Source organism: Hemitrygon akajei, chromosome 4 (assembly GCF_048418815.1).
Source record: "Hemitrygon akajei chromosome 4, sHemAka1.3, whole genome shotgun sequence".
NCBI classification, from domain to species: Eukaryota; Metazoa; Chordata; class Chondrichthyes; order Myliobatiformes; family Dasyatidae; genus Hemitrygon; species Hemitrygon akajei.
The window spans coordinates 165,273,096-165,289,082 of NC_133127.1; the positions used below are offsets into that span (position 1 = coordinate 165,273,096).

The window sequence follows — 15,987 nt, forward strand, 5'->3', positions numbered from 1 at the left end:
CAATGTCCACTGGGATCAATCCATTTTGTTGATTCTTTAAAATATCTATATGCTTCTACAGCCCTGTATTTTCTGAAGGAGTATTACTTTCAAATAAATCTTTATTTGATACTGTCACAACATGATCACAAGTACAGTATCATAATTGGTGTTATTTACATATAATTAAAGCTGGAATAATTTGGTGAGCATGCCAAACGGATGAATATTACATGTTGGAATTCATTTCATAATGACATTGTTTTAGCAAAACTTCCTGCCTAAACATGGAGCCTCACCCCTTACCTGCCAGAGGCTGTGTGAGTGTACTTAATTAATCACAATTGGCCTGGTGCTGGAGGGTAGTGCTCTGATAGGTAGCAACAAGCCTGCAAAAGAATTTAGGCAGGCACATTTTATTTTCCCTCTTGGTAATTCCACAATCAACTGTTTTGATAAAAACAAGGTCTAAGAGTGGCTGACTGCAGGGAAAAACAATCGATATTTTACATGGGGAAAAAAAGCATTATCGGGCTGCAACTGTAGGAGAAATAATTTATGCAAATTTCATAACTTGATTTTTAACTTCCCTCTTTAATTGGATTAGTGGGACAGATGAGATGCCAGTGCATGAACTACCTTCGAGGCACAGAACTTTGAGAGCAAAATGGAGACACAACAGAGACTGCAAATGCTGGAAATCTGAAGCAACACACAAAATGGAGGAATTCAAAAGATCAGTTAGCATCTGTAAAGGGAAATGGTTATGTTTGAAACACTTCAACACTGGGAAGTCCTGAGGAAGAGTTTCAAGCCTAAATGTTGACTGTCCATTTCTCTCCATAGATGCTGCTTAATCTGCTGAGTTCTACCAGCATTTTGTGTGTTGCTCCAACTTACAGAGCAATGCCCATTCTTCCAAAGGGCCGAACTGAAAGAGCACCTAAGTTATATTCTGATGCTACATTAAAAAAAAACTCTACTGGCAGAGATTCTGTCTTTCAGATAAAATGTTAAACTGGGGCCATGTCTCTCACTCAGATGATGAAGAAAACCTCACTGAACTATCTGAAGGATAGCTTCAGAAATGTCTCAGTGCCATTTTTATATCTATTACTCAACTGGCATTGTTAAAATACGTTGGGAGTGAACGTTAAGCTTGGTATCCAGTATGACACCAAAGAAGATTGGCCCCAGTTGTACTTACTCCCACACATTCAGTTCCATTGATGAATGCAGAGATGCTTGCACCAACTTGTTGTGAATGCTTGTACTCACATTCAGCACTCGTTACTTTGCCCATTGAAAGCATGCTGTATGGAAATTAACCATTGTATTTACACAGTAAGGTATTTTGAAATATTCTGTGACTGTGAAAGGCACAGCGTAAATGTTTGTCTTTCTTTTATCTACAAAATTGATATTGAATCTCCACAAACAAACAGCCCTGTATCTTATGACTTGCTTCTAACTTTAAAATAAAACATTTCTGAAGGATTCTGTGTTGTCTTTGAATGTCTTCCTGTATGCACTTCTGTAGAACAATAAATAGGGAATAAAAATAATTATGGCAATGTTTTCATATTAGTATTTTTCTTCTTATAATAACCTTGATATGCATGGAACAGCATAATTTATACTAATCATTCAGATGCTTTATGCTAATTAATGGTGCATGGTTTTATAGCACATGATATTCAACATCAGCCTCACTGCAAAAATAAAATCCTCTGGACTTGCTGCTCTTGAGTTTGTATGTTTGCATTTACTGATACAGCAGAAAGAAGGGCAACGTCAAGGCAGCAGCACAAATGTTAAGTGTAGGATTGACAGTAAATAAAATAAACCATGTTTACACTGTCACATAACCAACCCTCCTGAATTCTGTACTACTAATCTGTCAATTGGACCAATATGTGTTGTTCATCTGGGCAATCAACATCATGGGCTGAAGGGCCTAAACTGTACTGTACTGTTCGATGTTCTATGTTCATTTCCACACAGACGGCTGAGGGGGCCACGTTATTGAGTATATTTAAAGCGGAGGTTGATGGTTTCTTGATTAGTAAGGGCATCAAAGACAGTAGAGTGGGGTTGAGATGGAAAATATGATTGAATGGTGGAGCAGTCTCAATGGGCCAAATGGCTTAATTCTGTCCTATGTCTTCTGCTCTTATAAGGTTAGACGCATGCCTGTCTCAGGATAGCCCAAATTCAAATGTAGCTGAGAAAGTTTTTTCTAGTTTTCCTTCCTGTCTTTGCCATTCATGATAATTCTCCCGATAACTATACAAGGTAAAAGGTGAGCAGGAGCACAAGGTAGAGTGGTTTCTCATTTCAACATCATTTGAGTGTGAGGGAAAGCGTACACGGCTGAAGTGGCTCTCAATTGATTTATCACAGTATTTGTAAACAGAACCTCATCAGGCAGTCAGCTACCATTACAGTGTGCTCCATCACAAGTGATGAACAAAACAGACAACTGCAATCTAATCTCCTTTCAGAGAACAGGACAGGATCAGGCTAGAGGCCTAGATTACCCTCTGTCCAATTTTACTTTCCACTGGAGTTAGTACGGCCAGTAGCCAGGGTAAAGGTTTGTGTTTCACCCTGAATGGTTTAGTCCAAAACTGCCCCATGACCACAAGATATAGGGGCAGAATTAGGCCATTTGGCCCATCAAGTCTGCCCTGTCATTTCATCATGGTTGATCCATTTCCCTCTCAGTCTTAATCTCCTGCCTTCTTCTCGTATCCCTTTATGGCCTGAATCTATCAGCCTCAGTCTTAAATATAGCAATGATTTGGTCTCCACAGCAGCCTGTGGTAACGAATTCCACAGATTCACCACAAATTCTTCCACATCTCTGTTCTAAATGGATGTCCCTCTATTCTGAGGCTGTGTCCTCTGGTCTTAGGACTCCTCCTCCTTTGAAAACATCCTCTCCACATCCACTCTATTGAGGCTTTTCAACATTCAATATGTTTCAATGAGAACCCACTCATTCTTCTAAATTCCAGTGAGTACAGACCCAGAGTCATCAAATGCTCCTCATATGATAAACATTTAAATCACAGAATTATTTTTGTGAACCTCCTTTGAACCCTCTCCAGTGTCAGCACATCCTTTCTTGGATAAGGGGCCCAAAACTGCTCACAATACTCCAAGTGTGGCTTCATCAGTGCCTTATAAATCCTCAAACATTACATCCCTGCTTTTATGTTCTAGTCCTCTCAAAATAAATTGTTTCCTTAAGGAAAAATCTTGCTTTACAAATCTATGGGAATTCTTTCCTCACCACCAACTCAATCTGTAAATTAACCTTAAGGGAGTCCTATACAAGGACTCCTAAGTTTCTTTGCACCTCACATTTTTGAATTTTCTCTCCATTTAGAAAATAGTCTACACTTTTACTTCTTCTACCAAAGTGCATGACCATCCACATCCCGACTCTGTATTCCTTCTGCACATCATTGCTATTTCTCCTAATCTGTCTAAGTACTTCTGTATCCTCTATGCTTCCTCAACTACCTGACCCTCCAACTATCTTTGTATTGTCTGCAAACTTCGCCACAAAGCAATCGATTCCATCATCCAAATCATTGACATATAACTTAAAACGAAGTGGTCCCGATACAGACCCCTAGTTACCGGTTACCAACCAGGAAAGGCTCCTTTTATTTCCACTCTTTGCCCCTTGCCAATTGGCTAATGATCTATCCATGCTAGCATCTTTCCTGTCATGCCAAGAGCTCTTAACTTGTTAAGCAGCCTCATGTATGACACCTTGTCAAAGACTTTCTGAAAATTCATGTACACAATATCCACCAATTCTCCTTTGTCCATCCTGCTGGTTATTTTTTAAAATAATTCCCATAGGTTTGTTAGCTGAAGATTTTCCCTTAAAGAAACCATGCTGATTTCAGCCCATTTCATCATGTGCCTCCAAGTACCCTGAAACCATATCCTTAACAATCGACTCTAAAATCTTCCCAACCACTGAGGTCAGAATAACTTACCTATAATTTCCCTTCATCTGTCTCTCTCCCTTCTTGATGAGTGGTGTGACATTTGCAATTTCCCAGTCCTCCGGTACCATGCCAGAATCTACTGACTAATGCCTTCACAATCTCTTCAGGCACCTCATTCAGAAACCTGGCGTGTAGACCATCTGGTCCAGGTGACTTACCTGCCTTCACACCTTTCAGTTTTCTGAACAGCTTCTCCCTCGTAATGGCAACTTCACTCACTTCTACCCCGACACTCTTGAATTTACAGCACACTGCTAATGTCTTCCACCGTGAAGACTGATTCAAAATACTTTAGATCATCCACCATTTCTTTCCCCCCATTACTACCCTTCCAGCATCAATTTCCAGTGGTCCGATCTCTACTCTTACTATACACTGCCTCTGCTTGTAAACCAACTACACCATCCTTAGCCCTATTACTCCAGTTCCCACCCCCCTGACAAATTAGTTTAAACCCTCCCAAACAGCTTTAGCAAACCTGCCTGCAAGGATACTGGTCCCCCTCAGGTTCAGGTGTAACCCATCCCTTTTGTACAGGTTATACCTTCCCCAGCAGAGATCCCAATGATTCGGAAATGTGAACCCCAGCCCCCTGCACTTGTTCCTCAGCCACACATTCATCTGCCTAATCATCTTGCTCTTACACCAACTGGCACATGGCACAGTCAACAATCCAGAAAGTACTACCTTGGAGGTCCTGCTTTTCAGCTTTCTACATAGCTCCCTAAAATCTTTCTTTAGGACCTTGCTCAAAGCCCTCCATTTTTCTTTCATCCATGTACCTGTCTAAGACTCTCTTAAATGTCCCTAATGTAATTGCCTCTACCATTCTCTGTGTAAAAATAAACATACCTCTGATATCCCCTCTATACCTTCCTCCAATCACCTTAAAAGTTTGTCCTTCCACATTAGCCATGGACACTCTGGGATAACCGTTCCAGCTGACCACTCTATCTATGCCTTTTATCATCTCATATACCTCTGTCAAGTCTCATCCTGCTTCACCCCAAAAAGAGAAGCCCTATCTTGTACAAACTTTCTTTGTGACATGTTCTCTAATCCATGGAGCATTCTAGTAAATCTTCACACTCCCTCTAAAGCTTCCATATCCTTCCTATTATAAGGTGACCAGAACATAACACAATACTCCAAGTGTAGTCTAATCTGTGTTCTACAGAGATGTAAAATTGCCTCACAGCACTTGAATTCAATCCTCCCATTAACAAAGGATAACACACCATATGGATTCTTAAACACCCTATCAATTTATGGGGCAGCTTTATGGGATCTATGGTCTTGGACACCAAGATCCCCCTATTCCTTCACACTGCTCAGAATACTGCCACTAATTTTGTACTCTGTCATCAAATTCAACCATCAAAAGTACATCACTTCACACTTTTCCAGCTTGAATTCCATCTGTCAGTTGTCAGACGGCTCTCAATCCTGTCAGTGTCCCAGTGTAACCTACAACAACCTTCTGTGCTAGCCACAACACCACCAACCTTCATGTCATCTGCAAACTTACTGAGCACCCTTATGTTCCCTCATCCAAGTCATTTATAAAAATCACTACCAGCAAGGGTCCGAGAACAGATTGCTGCGGAACATCACTAGTCATGGACCTCCAGGCAAAATACACTATTACCACACTCTGCATTCTTTGGGCAAGCCAATTCTGAATCCATGCAGTCAGGTTTCATTGGATCCCATGCATTCCCATGCCTCTTGACTTTCCGAATGAGACTACATGGGGAATACCTTGCTAAAATCCCAAAACACCGCATCTATCATTCTACCTTCAATAATTTGTCTTGTTAATTCCTTGAAAAATTTATCTCAGCTAACTTTGTACTAGCTGAATGCACTGATCTGCAAGAATAGTCTACAAGACAAGTATTTCACTGTACTCTGGTACAAGCTTACTAACTGTATGTGCATACTTCACCTGCATATCATTGGTGTCAAAAACTAGTGTTTAGGACTTGCAATACGTATTTTCTTAAAACTTTTACATTTTAGTAATCAAAAAAGAGAACGAATAAAGCAAGTTGAATTGATGCAGAGAGCTCGATTAAAGTTGCTCCTATCGACTGAGTCCTAGAAACAAGTGCTTGGATTTGTCAAATCAGAACTGACTTCACAGTGTATGTTTAGTTAAGATGGCAACAATGATCTTCTGTCAAAAGAAGCTAGTAAACATGCATTATAAGCCCGGCACACCCTAAAGCCACAAACATCCACAATTTCCAAAACTCCAGAATCTTCCAAATTACCACAGGGAAGATCTGTAACGTTATCTAGTCCACAATGGCTCAAATAGATCATTATTGCTTAGTTCACCAGAAAGAATAACGTAACCACCATTTGTAGGGAACAATAGAATGAAAGACCAAAGTCCCGAGGCCTTTTAGAATGACCTATCCAGGAATGTAAAGATTTCACTATTGCCTCTGTAATCTGCAGAGTATTAAATGATCAAAGTCCCCACTTTCCATCACTGGACTCCACGTGGACTTTTCAAAGCTTTTTTACTAAAATCCAATTTTTGTTCAGAAACAAAATTCAGCTCACCTCTTGTAAAAACACTGTAATAGTTTTCTGGGGACAGGGCCTCAGAAGTATAGTACCAGAGGCTTCATCCCAATTGAGAACTCAGTGTACCTTTTTTTTTGATTTATTCTTTTCTTAGGCATCACTGACAAGGCTACTATTTATTGAGAAATGCCCTTGAGAAAGTGAAAGTTAGCTAACCTCTGCAATCTTTACAGAGCTCTTGGTGAGGGAGTTTCAGGATTTCTAGCAATGATGGAAGACCAGCAATATATGAAGATTTTGTGACTTGGAGGGAAATCCATACACAATGATGCTCCCATGCCTCTTTTTCCCTTGTCTTTCTTGGTGATTGAGGTCATGGTTTAGGAGTTATTATTGGAAAAGCCTGATCAAGTAAATCTAATACATGGTACACACTGCAACCAGAGTGGACCTGTGTTGATGGGAATGGATATTTTAGATCGTTGATGAGCAGCCAGTCATATAGGTGTTTTGTCCTGGATGACATTAAGGTTTTGAGCTTTGTTGGAGTTGCCCTCATCCAGGCACAAGGAGAGTATTTCATCACATTACAGATTTGTGTCCTGTGGATATAAGTTTTATTATAAAGTTTTGGAGATGAGCCACTCACTTCAGGATACCTAGGAACTGACCTGTTCATGTACACTCAGTACTGGTCTAGTTGAATTTCCAGTCTCTGGATGTTGGTGAGGATAAAGCCATTAATTGCCAAGAGTAGGTAGTTAGATTCTTATTGGATATGGTCACTGCCTGGACCTGAGCTATTAACTCTACTCCACTTTCCGTAGGTGTTCGCTGCCCTGCAGAGTGTTCCCAGTAATTTCTGTCTTTATGTTGTGGATGATCAATCGAAACCTCTTCCTAATACACACAAAGTGCTAGGGAAGATCTGAACTTCTTCAGGACAGGCATTCCTGGAAGAGACTTCGCAGTGTAGTAGTCGAATCACAAACAAAAGGAAGTCTGCAGATGCTGGAGAACAAAATATTACACCCAAAATCTAGGAATGCTTATTCTGGTAAGTTCAAATCTTCCCCAGCATTTTGTGTGTATTACTTTGATTTCCAGCATCTCCAGGCTTTCTTTTGTTTGTGACAACTTCCTCCTTATAATTTATCTAATCTTTCTTCATAATTTAACATTTTAAAATCTACGTACCATTCTAGTAAATACCAAGGCAAACATACCCCTCCAAAAGATTTGTCCCTTTTACTTCAACAGACACCAAGGAAATTTCATATGAACAACCCCATAGGTTATCCTGATAAACTCCATTTAGCATGCTGAGAGAAGACCCTGCTGAAAAATCTAGAAGTGGCCTAGAATTATGATCACTAACTAGGAGCTTAGTACTAACTGTTGTGTGCTTGTGACAAGATGTAGGCAATGTTGGATATTGCCAAGGATGGTCCTCTCATTAAATTCAATGCTGGTCAGAAACACTAACCTCAACAATGGAGAGATTTGATTTCCAACAAAACCCAACAATTTTTATTCAGCTCCATGAGCTTTAAGATCTGTAAATCTTATGTGCTCTCTAACTCACAATATGTTTATAATAAAAGCTTACACATTTAGCACCTATTACACTAATATGAATTTCTTCTATTTCTAACACTAGCAACCTTTCTGAACATAGAGTGGTTTCTGCCAATTTTAAAATGATTTTCTGCAGTGGTTTCTTGGATTAGATTTAAGTATTAAAGGTCTGTGAAGTAAGAATTCTTCTTGGTACAGTCATGTTCATTATCCTAAGCAGTTACGTTAGCATGACCTGTGTCCATTGCCCAAATCAACAACACTTCATAAATCCCCCTTGTGTGTTTAGAAAGTACCCACTATATTGGAGATCTGCCCCATTCTTGAATGAGATGAGAATCCGGGCATTTTTTAAATGGTCAGGTGAGGTGTACACCCAACCCTCCTGCCCTCTTCCCCTTATCTTTCAGAGTTGTGATTTTCTATACTTTTATTACTAAGTTTGTAACTGTAGAGAGAGAGAAGTATGCACTGAATCCACAGTAAAGAAAACATTCCCTGAGCACGCAGACTGAGAAAGCAGCCAAATACAAGGCTGACCAGACAGGGAAATACTCTGAATACTTAGAACACGTCCTTATCCATTTCATCTCTACACTTTAGACAAAGAGTGTGCATCTGTATATGCACAGTAAAACATAATAAAATCAGGCAAATTGGTCATTTTGAAAATACCATTTAAGCATTTTCACCAAAGAAAACAAAGCCAAACTGCTACAGATGCTGCAAATGTGAAAGAAAGAATATTTAAAAAATACGCAGCAGGTTGGAAAGCATCCGTAGATGCCAAAATAGAGTTCCTTTCAGATTGAGACCTTTTATCAGAAAGGTTTGATGAAAGATTTTGATTTGAAATCTTTCTTTTTTCACACAAGCAATATGACCTGCCTAATGTTCCCAGAATTTTCTCAAATTATTCCTTTGGAAGAAACCCACTCAATGACTTCGTCAAGAAAATTAACTAGTTGATGCACCATCAATAAGTCTCTCTGAGACGTGAAGGCGAGATATCGGCTTTTATTGACTGGAAGAAAGAACAAGCAGTAGTTGACCACCATACTACATCCTGGAGACTGAGGGCCGGGCTCAGGCCTCAATCGCCTTTATACCAGGGTCTGTGGGAGGAGCCACGGTCTGTGGGAGGAGCCACAGGAGCAGTCAGCAAGGGGCGTGTCCAGACAGGTATATGTAGTTTACCACATTCACCCCCCCTTTGTTTTAAAAGAGAGTCCCCATGGGGCGAAGTTTCTTACAAGTATATTTACAGGTTAAGTCTATCAGGTGGTCGAATCTGTCGCTGTGTTATACGTAGCACTGGCTGCGATTGCACAGGTGCCAGTGGTGATTGCACCGGAGACGGTGGTTGTGCTGGTTCCGGCCTAACTGGAGGTGTCAGCCCACTAGGTGTCAGTGATCCCTCATGCGTGTGCGAGGCGCCTGGTATATGCGCATACGAGACGCCCGGTATAGGAGTGTCGTGAGGAGTCTGTGTAGGGCTTGGTGTGCGCGGTGTCACCTCGGGTACAGGGTTCATAGCTACCGGGGAGTGTTCGGGGTAGTGGTCTGCTGCTCCTGCGGGCGCCAGGTTGTGGACGGAGACCGTGTCCTCCCGCCCATCAGGTAAGACCACGTAAGCATACTGGGAGTTCGCATATAGAAGGTGAACCCTTTTGACCAGCAGGGAGTATTTATTGCTCCTCACATGTTTCCGGAGCAGCACTGGCCCTGGGGATGTCAGCCAAGCTGGTAGGGTGGTCCCAGTGGCAGACTTCCTGGGAAAAGAGAATAGGCGCTCGTGAGGGGTGGCATTGGTGGACGTACATAACAGGGAGCGGATAGAGTGGAGTGCCTCAGGGAGGACCTCCTGCCATCGAGAGACCGGCAACCCTTTTGACTTAAGGGCTAAAAGTGTGGCCTTCCAGACTGTGGCATTCTCCCTCTCCACCTGTCCATTTTCCCGGGGATTATAACTCGTGGTCCGACTAGTAGCAATGCCCCTAGCCAGCAGGTACTGGCGCAGCTCGTCACTCATAAAGGAGGACCCTCTATCACTGTGGATATAGCAGGGATATCCGAACAGAGTGAAGAGCTGGCGCAGGGCTTTTATGACGGACGTGGCAGTGGTGTCGGGGCAGGGGATGGCAAAGGGGAACCGCGAGTACTCGTCGATAATGTTGAGAAAGTAGACATTGCGGTCGGTGGAGGGAAGGGGGCCCTTAAAGTCAACACTCAGTCGCTCAAAGGGGCGGGTGGCCTTGATAAGTTGCGCCTTTTCAGGACGGTAGAAGTGCGGTTTGCACTCAGCGCAGACTTGGCAGTCCCTGGTCATCGTGCTGATGTCCTCAAGGGAGTACGGCAGGTGCCGGGCTTTCACGGAATGGTAAAATCGGGTGACCCCCGGATGGCAAAGATGTGCATGGAGGGCGTATAGCTGGTCGAGCTGTGCGCCGGCACACGCTGCCCAGGATAGGGCATCAGGGGGCTCATTGAGCCTTCCAGGCCGGTACAGGATATCATAGTTGTAGGTGGAGAGTTCTATTCTCCACTGCAAAATTTTATCATTTTTGATTTTGCCCCGCTGTTGGTTGCTGAACATGAACACAACTGAGCACTGGTCGGTCAGCAAGGTGAACCTTTTGCCGGCGAGATAGTGCCTCCAGTGCCTAATAGCTTCCACTATGGCCTGGGCTTCTTTCTCCACCGCGGAGTGCCGAACTTCAGAGCCTTGAAGGGTACAAGAAAAGAATGCTACTGGCATGCCTGCCTGATTGAGGGTAGTAGCAAGCGTGAAATCGGAGGCGTCACTCTCTACTTGGAAGGGAATGGTCTTGTCCACCACATGCATTGTTGCTTTGGCAATGTCTCCTTTAATGCAGCTGAAGGCCGCGCAGGCCTCAGCAGAGAGGGGAAATGTGGTAGACTTGACCAGGGGGCGGGCCTTGTCTGCGTAATGGGGGACCCATTGGGCGTAATAGGAAAAGAAGCCCAGGCACCGTCTGAGGGTGGTGGGAAGAGGGAGTTCTAACAGGGGGCGCATACGGTCGGGATCAGGGCCAATGACCCCGTTTTCCACGACATACCCAAGGATAGCGAGCTGGGTGGTTCCGAACACACACTTGTCCCTGTTATAAGTAAGGTTCAGGGCTTTGGCCACTTGGAAAAATCGCTGGAGGTTGGCGTTGTGATCCGGCCAGTCGTGACCACAGATGGTGATATTATCCAGATAGGGAAATGTGGCCTTCAGTTGGCACTGATCCACCATCCGATCCATTTCCCTCTGGAAGACCGAGACACCATTTGTGACACCGAATGGGTCACGCAGGAAGTGATAGAGCCTGCCACCCGCCTCGAAGGCGGTCCTCTGGGCGGATGGGGAGCTGGTGATAAGCGGATTTCAGATCTATTGTAGAGTACACCTTGTACTGAGCTATCTGGTTGACCATATCCGTGATGCGGGGTAGGGGGTACGCGTCAAGCTGCGTGAACCTATTGATGGTTTGACTATAGTCCACGACCATCCTATTTTTCTGCCCGGTCCGAACAACAACCACCTGGGACCTCCAAGGGCTTGTACTTGGCTTAATGATCCCCTCCCTGAGCAGCCACTGCACCTCTGACTGAATGAAGGCCCTGTCCCCGCGCTGTACCTCCTGCTTTTAGTTGCCACAGGTTTACAGTTGGGGGTCAGGTTGGCGAACAGCGGTGGGGGAGGGATCTTGAGGGTGGAGAGGCTGCAAGTGGTGTCAGCGCAGCTGTTATTGGAGTATAAAAGTTGAAATTTTGCTGTGTAACCAAAACTATGTAGTCAGTTTTGAAACTTGCTATTTGCTATGCATGTATCCAATTCTGTAGGAGAACGAAATCTTGTAGAAGACAATGGTGTGTTAATGAGAGGTAGCTAAGAGATGTAGATTAGAACATGATTAAATCATGAAATCTTAAGAATGTAGAAGACAATGGTGTGTTAATGGGAGGTAGCTAAGAGATGTAGATTAGAACATGATTAAGTCAATGGGTAGAAACAATAGTGGCGGATGTACGTGTGATACGCAACTACAGACCGATTACATATGCTAATGTAACTAAACCAGGAGATTGCTATAAAAAATGCTATGTACAAGGATCGGTGGGCAATCAGCGACTAGCTCAATGACTGTCTCAGCTTTGATTTGCAAATTAAAGTTTAATACTTCTTGAAGAATCTTCTGCGTCTCCTGGTCGTTTGTGGGGCACGAGAAACCACGACACTGTCGGCATGGTGCTGGGTGGGATGTGTGGTTCGGTGTGTGTGTGTGTGGTCAGTAGTGGGGTATATGGCGAAGTCCCACAAAACTGAGGATTCCTGACAGTGAGTGGTGGGCGGGGCCCGTCATATGCCATAGTCACACTTTTGAGGTGGCTCTGGAAGTCCAGACCCAATAGCACAGGCGTGCACAGTTGAGGCATGACCAGTAGCGCAAAGTTCCGATATTCTGTGCACTGCACCACCAATGTCGCTACACAACCCACCCGGATGTCTGTGGAATACGACCCAGAAGCCAAGGTAACCCTCTGGCTGCCCGGCCGTGTCATGAGTCTGCAGCGTTGCACTGTGTCCGGGTCAATAAAACTCTCAGTGCTGCCCGTGTCAAACAGGCAGCTAGTCCTGTGCCCCTCCACCAGGATGTCCATCATTGACCTTGCAAGCTGGTGTGGGGCGCTTTGGTCGAGGGTTACGGTGGCCAGAGTTGAACCGCTGTCTTGGTGCCCGGTAAGCACCGGTGGGTAGGGGGCGGGGCATGTTGGCGCCAACAAAGATGGCCGCCCACATCCGGGCATGCAAGATGGCGGCCCCATGCCTCGCAAGAGGTGGGCAGGCAAGATGGCGGCCCCCATGCCTCACACGCAGTGCTGCCCGACCCCGCTCGTGGTTTAGACTTACAGACCTTGGCGAAATGGCCCTTCTTCCCGCAGCTGGAGCAGGTCGCTTCTTGGGCCGGGCAGCGTTTTCGGGGGTGCTTTTTGAGTCAGCAGAAGTAACACTGCGCGGGCTTGCGACTGGCAGCAGCTGTGGTCGGGTTCGGGGAGTTCGTGGAATCGTGACTGGCAGCGGCGTTGGCGAATTTGCTCGCGGGAACCGGCGGCGGCGGGGTCTGTGGTGTCCACGGAACCGGCGGGGGATCGCGTGGCTGAACAGCGTCAGCGTTGTGCAGAGCAGCCTCCAGCGTGTCGGCCGTCTCGATCGCCAAGCGTAAGGTAAGATCGGCATTTTCCAGCAGCCGCTGGCGCACGTACACAGACCTGATCCCTGTAACAAAGGCGTCTCGTACGAGGAGCTCCGCATGCTGTTCCGCCGTGAGAGTTTTGCAGCCGCAAGTTCGCACGAGTGTCTGTAGGGCTCGGAGAAACTGGGCGCTCGACTCTGCAGGTCGCTGTCGTCGCGTAGCTAAGCGATGTCTTGCATAGACGGTGTTCACCAGCCGCAGGTACTGTCTTTTGAGGGCGTCCAGTGCCCCTTGGTAGGTCGACAGGTCCCTGATAAGTGAGTAAACTTTCAGGGTGACCCTCGAGAGGAGAATTCTGTGCATAACAGCGGGTTCAGTTGCACTAACCTCCTCCAAGTATGATTGGAAGCATGCAAGCCAGAGTTCAAAGGCAAGAGCTGCTTCAGGGGCTTGGGGGTCCAAATCCAATTTTTCCGGACGTAAAATGCTTTCCAGGTTTTAAAACTTCCAGTCAATAAAATTGATGCACCATCAATAACTCTCTCTGAGACGTGAAGGCGAGATATCGGCTTGTATTGACTGGAAGAAAGAACAAGCAATAGTTGACCACCATACTACATCCTGGAGACTGAGGGCCGGGCTCAGACCTCAATCGCCTTTATGCCGGGGTCTGTGGGAGGGGCCACAGGAGCAGTCAGCAGGGGGCGTGTCCAGACTATGTTGTTCACCACACTAGTGATACATCTTGCAATCACTTTTGCAGCAGTAAGATAAACCACTTTTCATAATAATTGTCCCAATCTCCTTTAGAATAGATATAGATATGTTTTATTATATAAAGACCAGTGTCTTTAAAGAGACTGTGTGGCATTTTAATGGCCAACATTTCAATGAGCACATTCTCCTAGCCACAACCAGCTGCTTGAAAGTGAACATGTTCATGGTGTTTTCAAACACTACCTAAAAAAGGCACTCGCATGGGCCCCAGCTATGCCTGCCTCTTTGTGGGTTATGTGGAACAGTAAATGCTCCAAATCTATACTGGCACCACTCCCCAACTTTTCCTCTGCTACACTGACTACATTGGTGCTGCTTCCTGCACCCATACTGAGCTCGTCAATTTCATCAATTTTGCCTCTAACTTTCACCCAGCCCTTAAATTCACTTGGTCCATCTCAGACACTTCTCTCCCCTTTTTTGATCTCTCAGTCTCCATCTCTGGAGACAGACTGTCCACTGATGTCTTCTATAAACTCACTGACTCGCATAACTACCTTGACTATACCTCTTCCCACCCTGCCAATGCAAAAATGCCATTCCCTATTCCCAGTTCCTCCGTCTCTGCCACATCTGCTCCCAGGATGAGGCATTCTGTTCCAGGACTTCTCAAATGTCCTCTATCTTTCAGGATCGTGGTTTCCCTTCTGGCGTCATCAAAGATGCCCTCACCCGCATCTCCTCCACTTCCCACACTTCGGCCCTCACCCCATCCTCCCGTCACCACAACAGGGACAGGGTTCCCCTTGTCCTCACCTACCACCCCACCAGACTCCGGATCCAATACATTATCCTCTGCAACTTCTGCCACCTTCAACAAGACCCCACCACCAAGCACATCTTTCCCTCCCTACCCCTCTCAGCTTTTTGCAGGGATCGTCCCCTCCTCGACTACCTGGTCCACACGTCCCTCCCCACAGAACTCCCAATTGGCACTTATCCCTGTAAGCGCAAATGCTACACCTGTCCCCACACCTCCCCTCTTACCACCATTCCGGGCCCCAGACAGTCCTTCCAGGTGAGGCAACACTTCACCTGCGAGTCTGCTGGAGTCGTCTATTGCATCCGGTGCTCCCGGTGCGGCCTCCTCTACATCAGCGAGACCCGACGCAGATTGGGGGACCGCTTCGTCAAGCACCTACGCTCCGTCCGTCACAATAGACAGGACCTCCCGGTTGCCACCCACTTCAACTCTGCCTCTCATTCCCATCTAGATACGTCCATACATGGCCTCCTTTACTGCCATGATGAGGCCAAACTCAGGTTGGAGGAGCAACACCTCATCTACCGTCTGGGTAGCCTCCAGCCTGGTGGTATGAACATCGAATTCTCCAATTTCTGGTAATTCCCTCCCCCTCCCCATCCCCTATCCCAGGTCCCTCTCTGCCTCTCTCCCCTTTCAACTTTCTGCTTCTTTATCTCTACAGTTCTTTCATGCTTATCCCCTCCCCCCTTTATCCTCCCTTTGATTGATTCTCCACCTGGCTCCTCTAGGCCCTACCCCCTCCCCCTCTCTATTACTGGGCTTCGACCCTCTCTTCCCCCCCATTCCTGATGAAGGGTCTCGGCCCGAAACGTTGGCTACTCTTTTCTCACGGATGCTGCCTGACCTGCTGAGTTCTTCCAGCATTGTGTACGTATTCTTTGATCCACAGCACCTGCAGTTGTATTTTTGTGACCTAAAAAAGGTAAACTCTCCTCTTAAGGGGATGCTCAAAATTTTATGCAGCTGTGAAAAGAACCTCCAAAAATCATTGGGAGGCTTTCTTGGATGTTTTGTTAAGACTTTACTGACACCTGAGAGAGATTTGTTCTGGGAATTCCCTAAGGCATTTACATTTAAAAAGTATTGTGCTACTTAATCTTATGGTGCACTATTT

The 15,987-nt window shown here is 45.3% G+C and overlaps 1 protein-coding gene across 5 annotated transcripts in view; it reads right to left on the reverse strand.

Moving 5' to 3' along the window:
* Positions 1 to 15,987, reverse strand: part of stard13b (StAR related lipid transfer domain containing 13b) — a 426,906-nt gene that overhangs the window by 153,040 nt on the left and 257,879 nt on the right. The gene's annotated exons all lie outside the window — the stretch shown is intronic.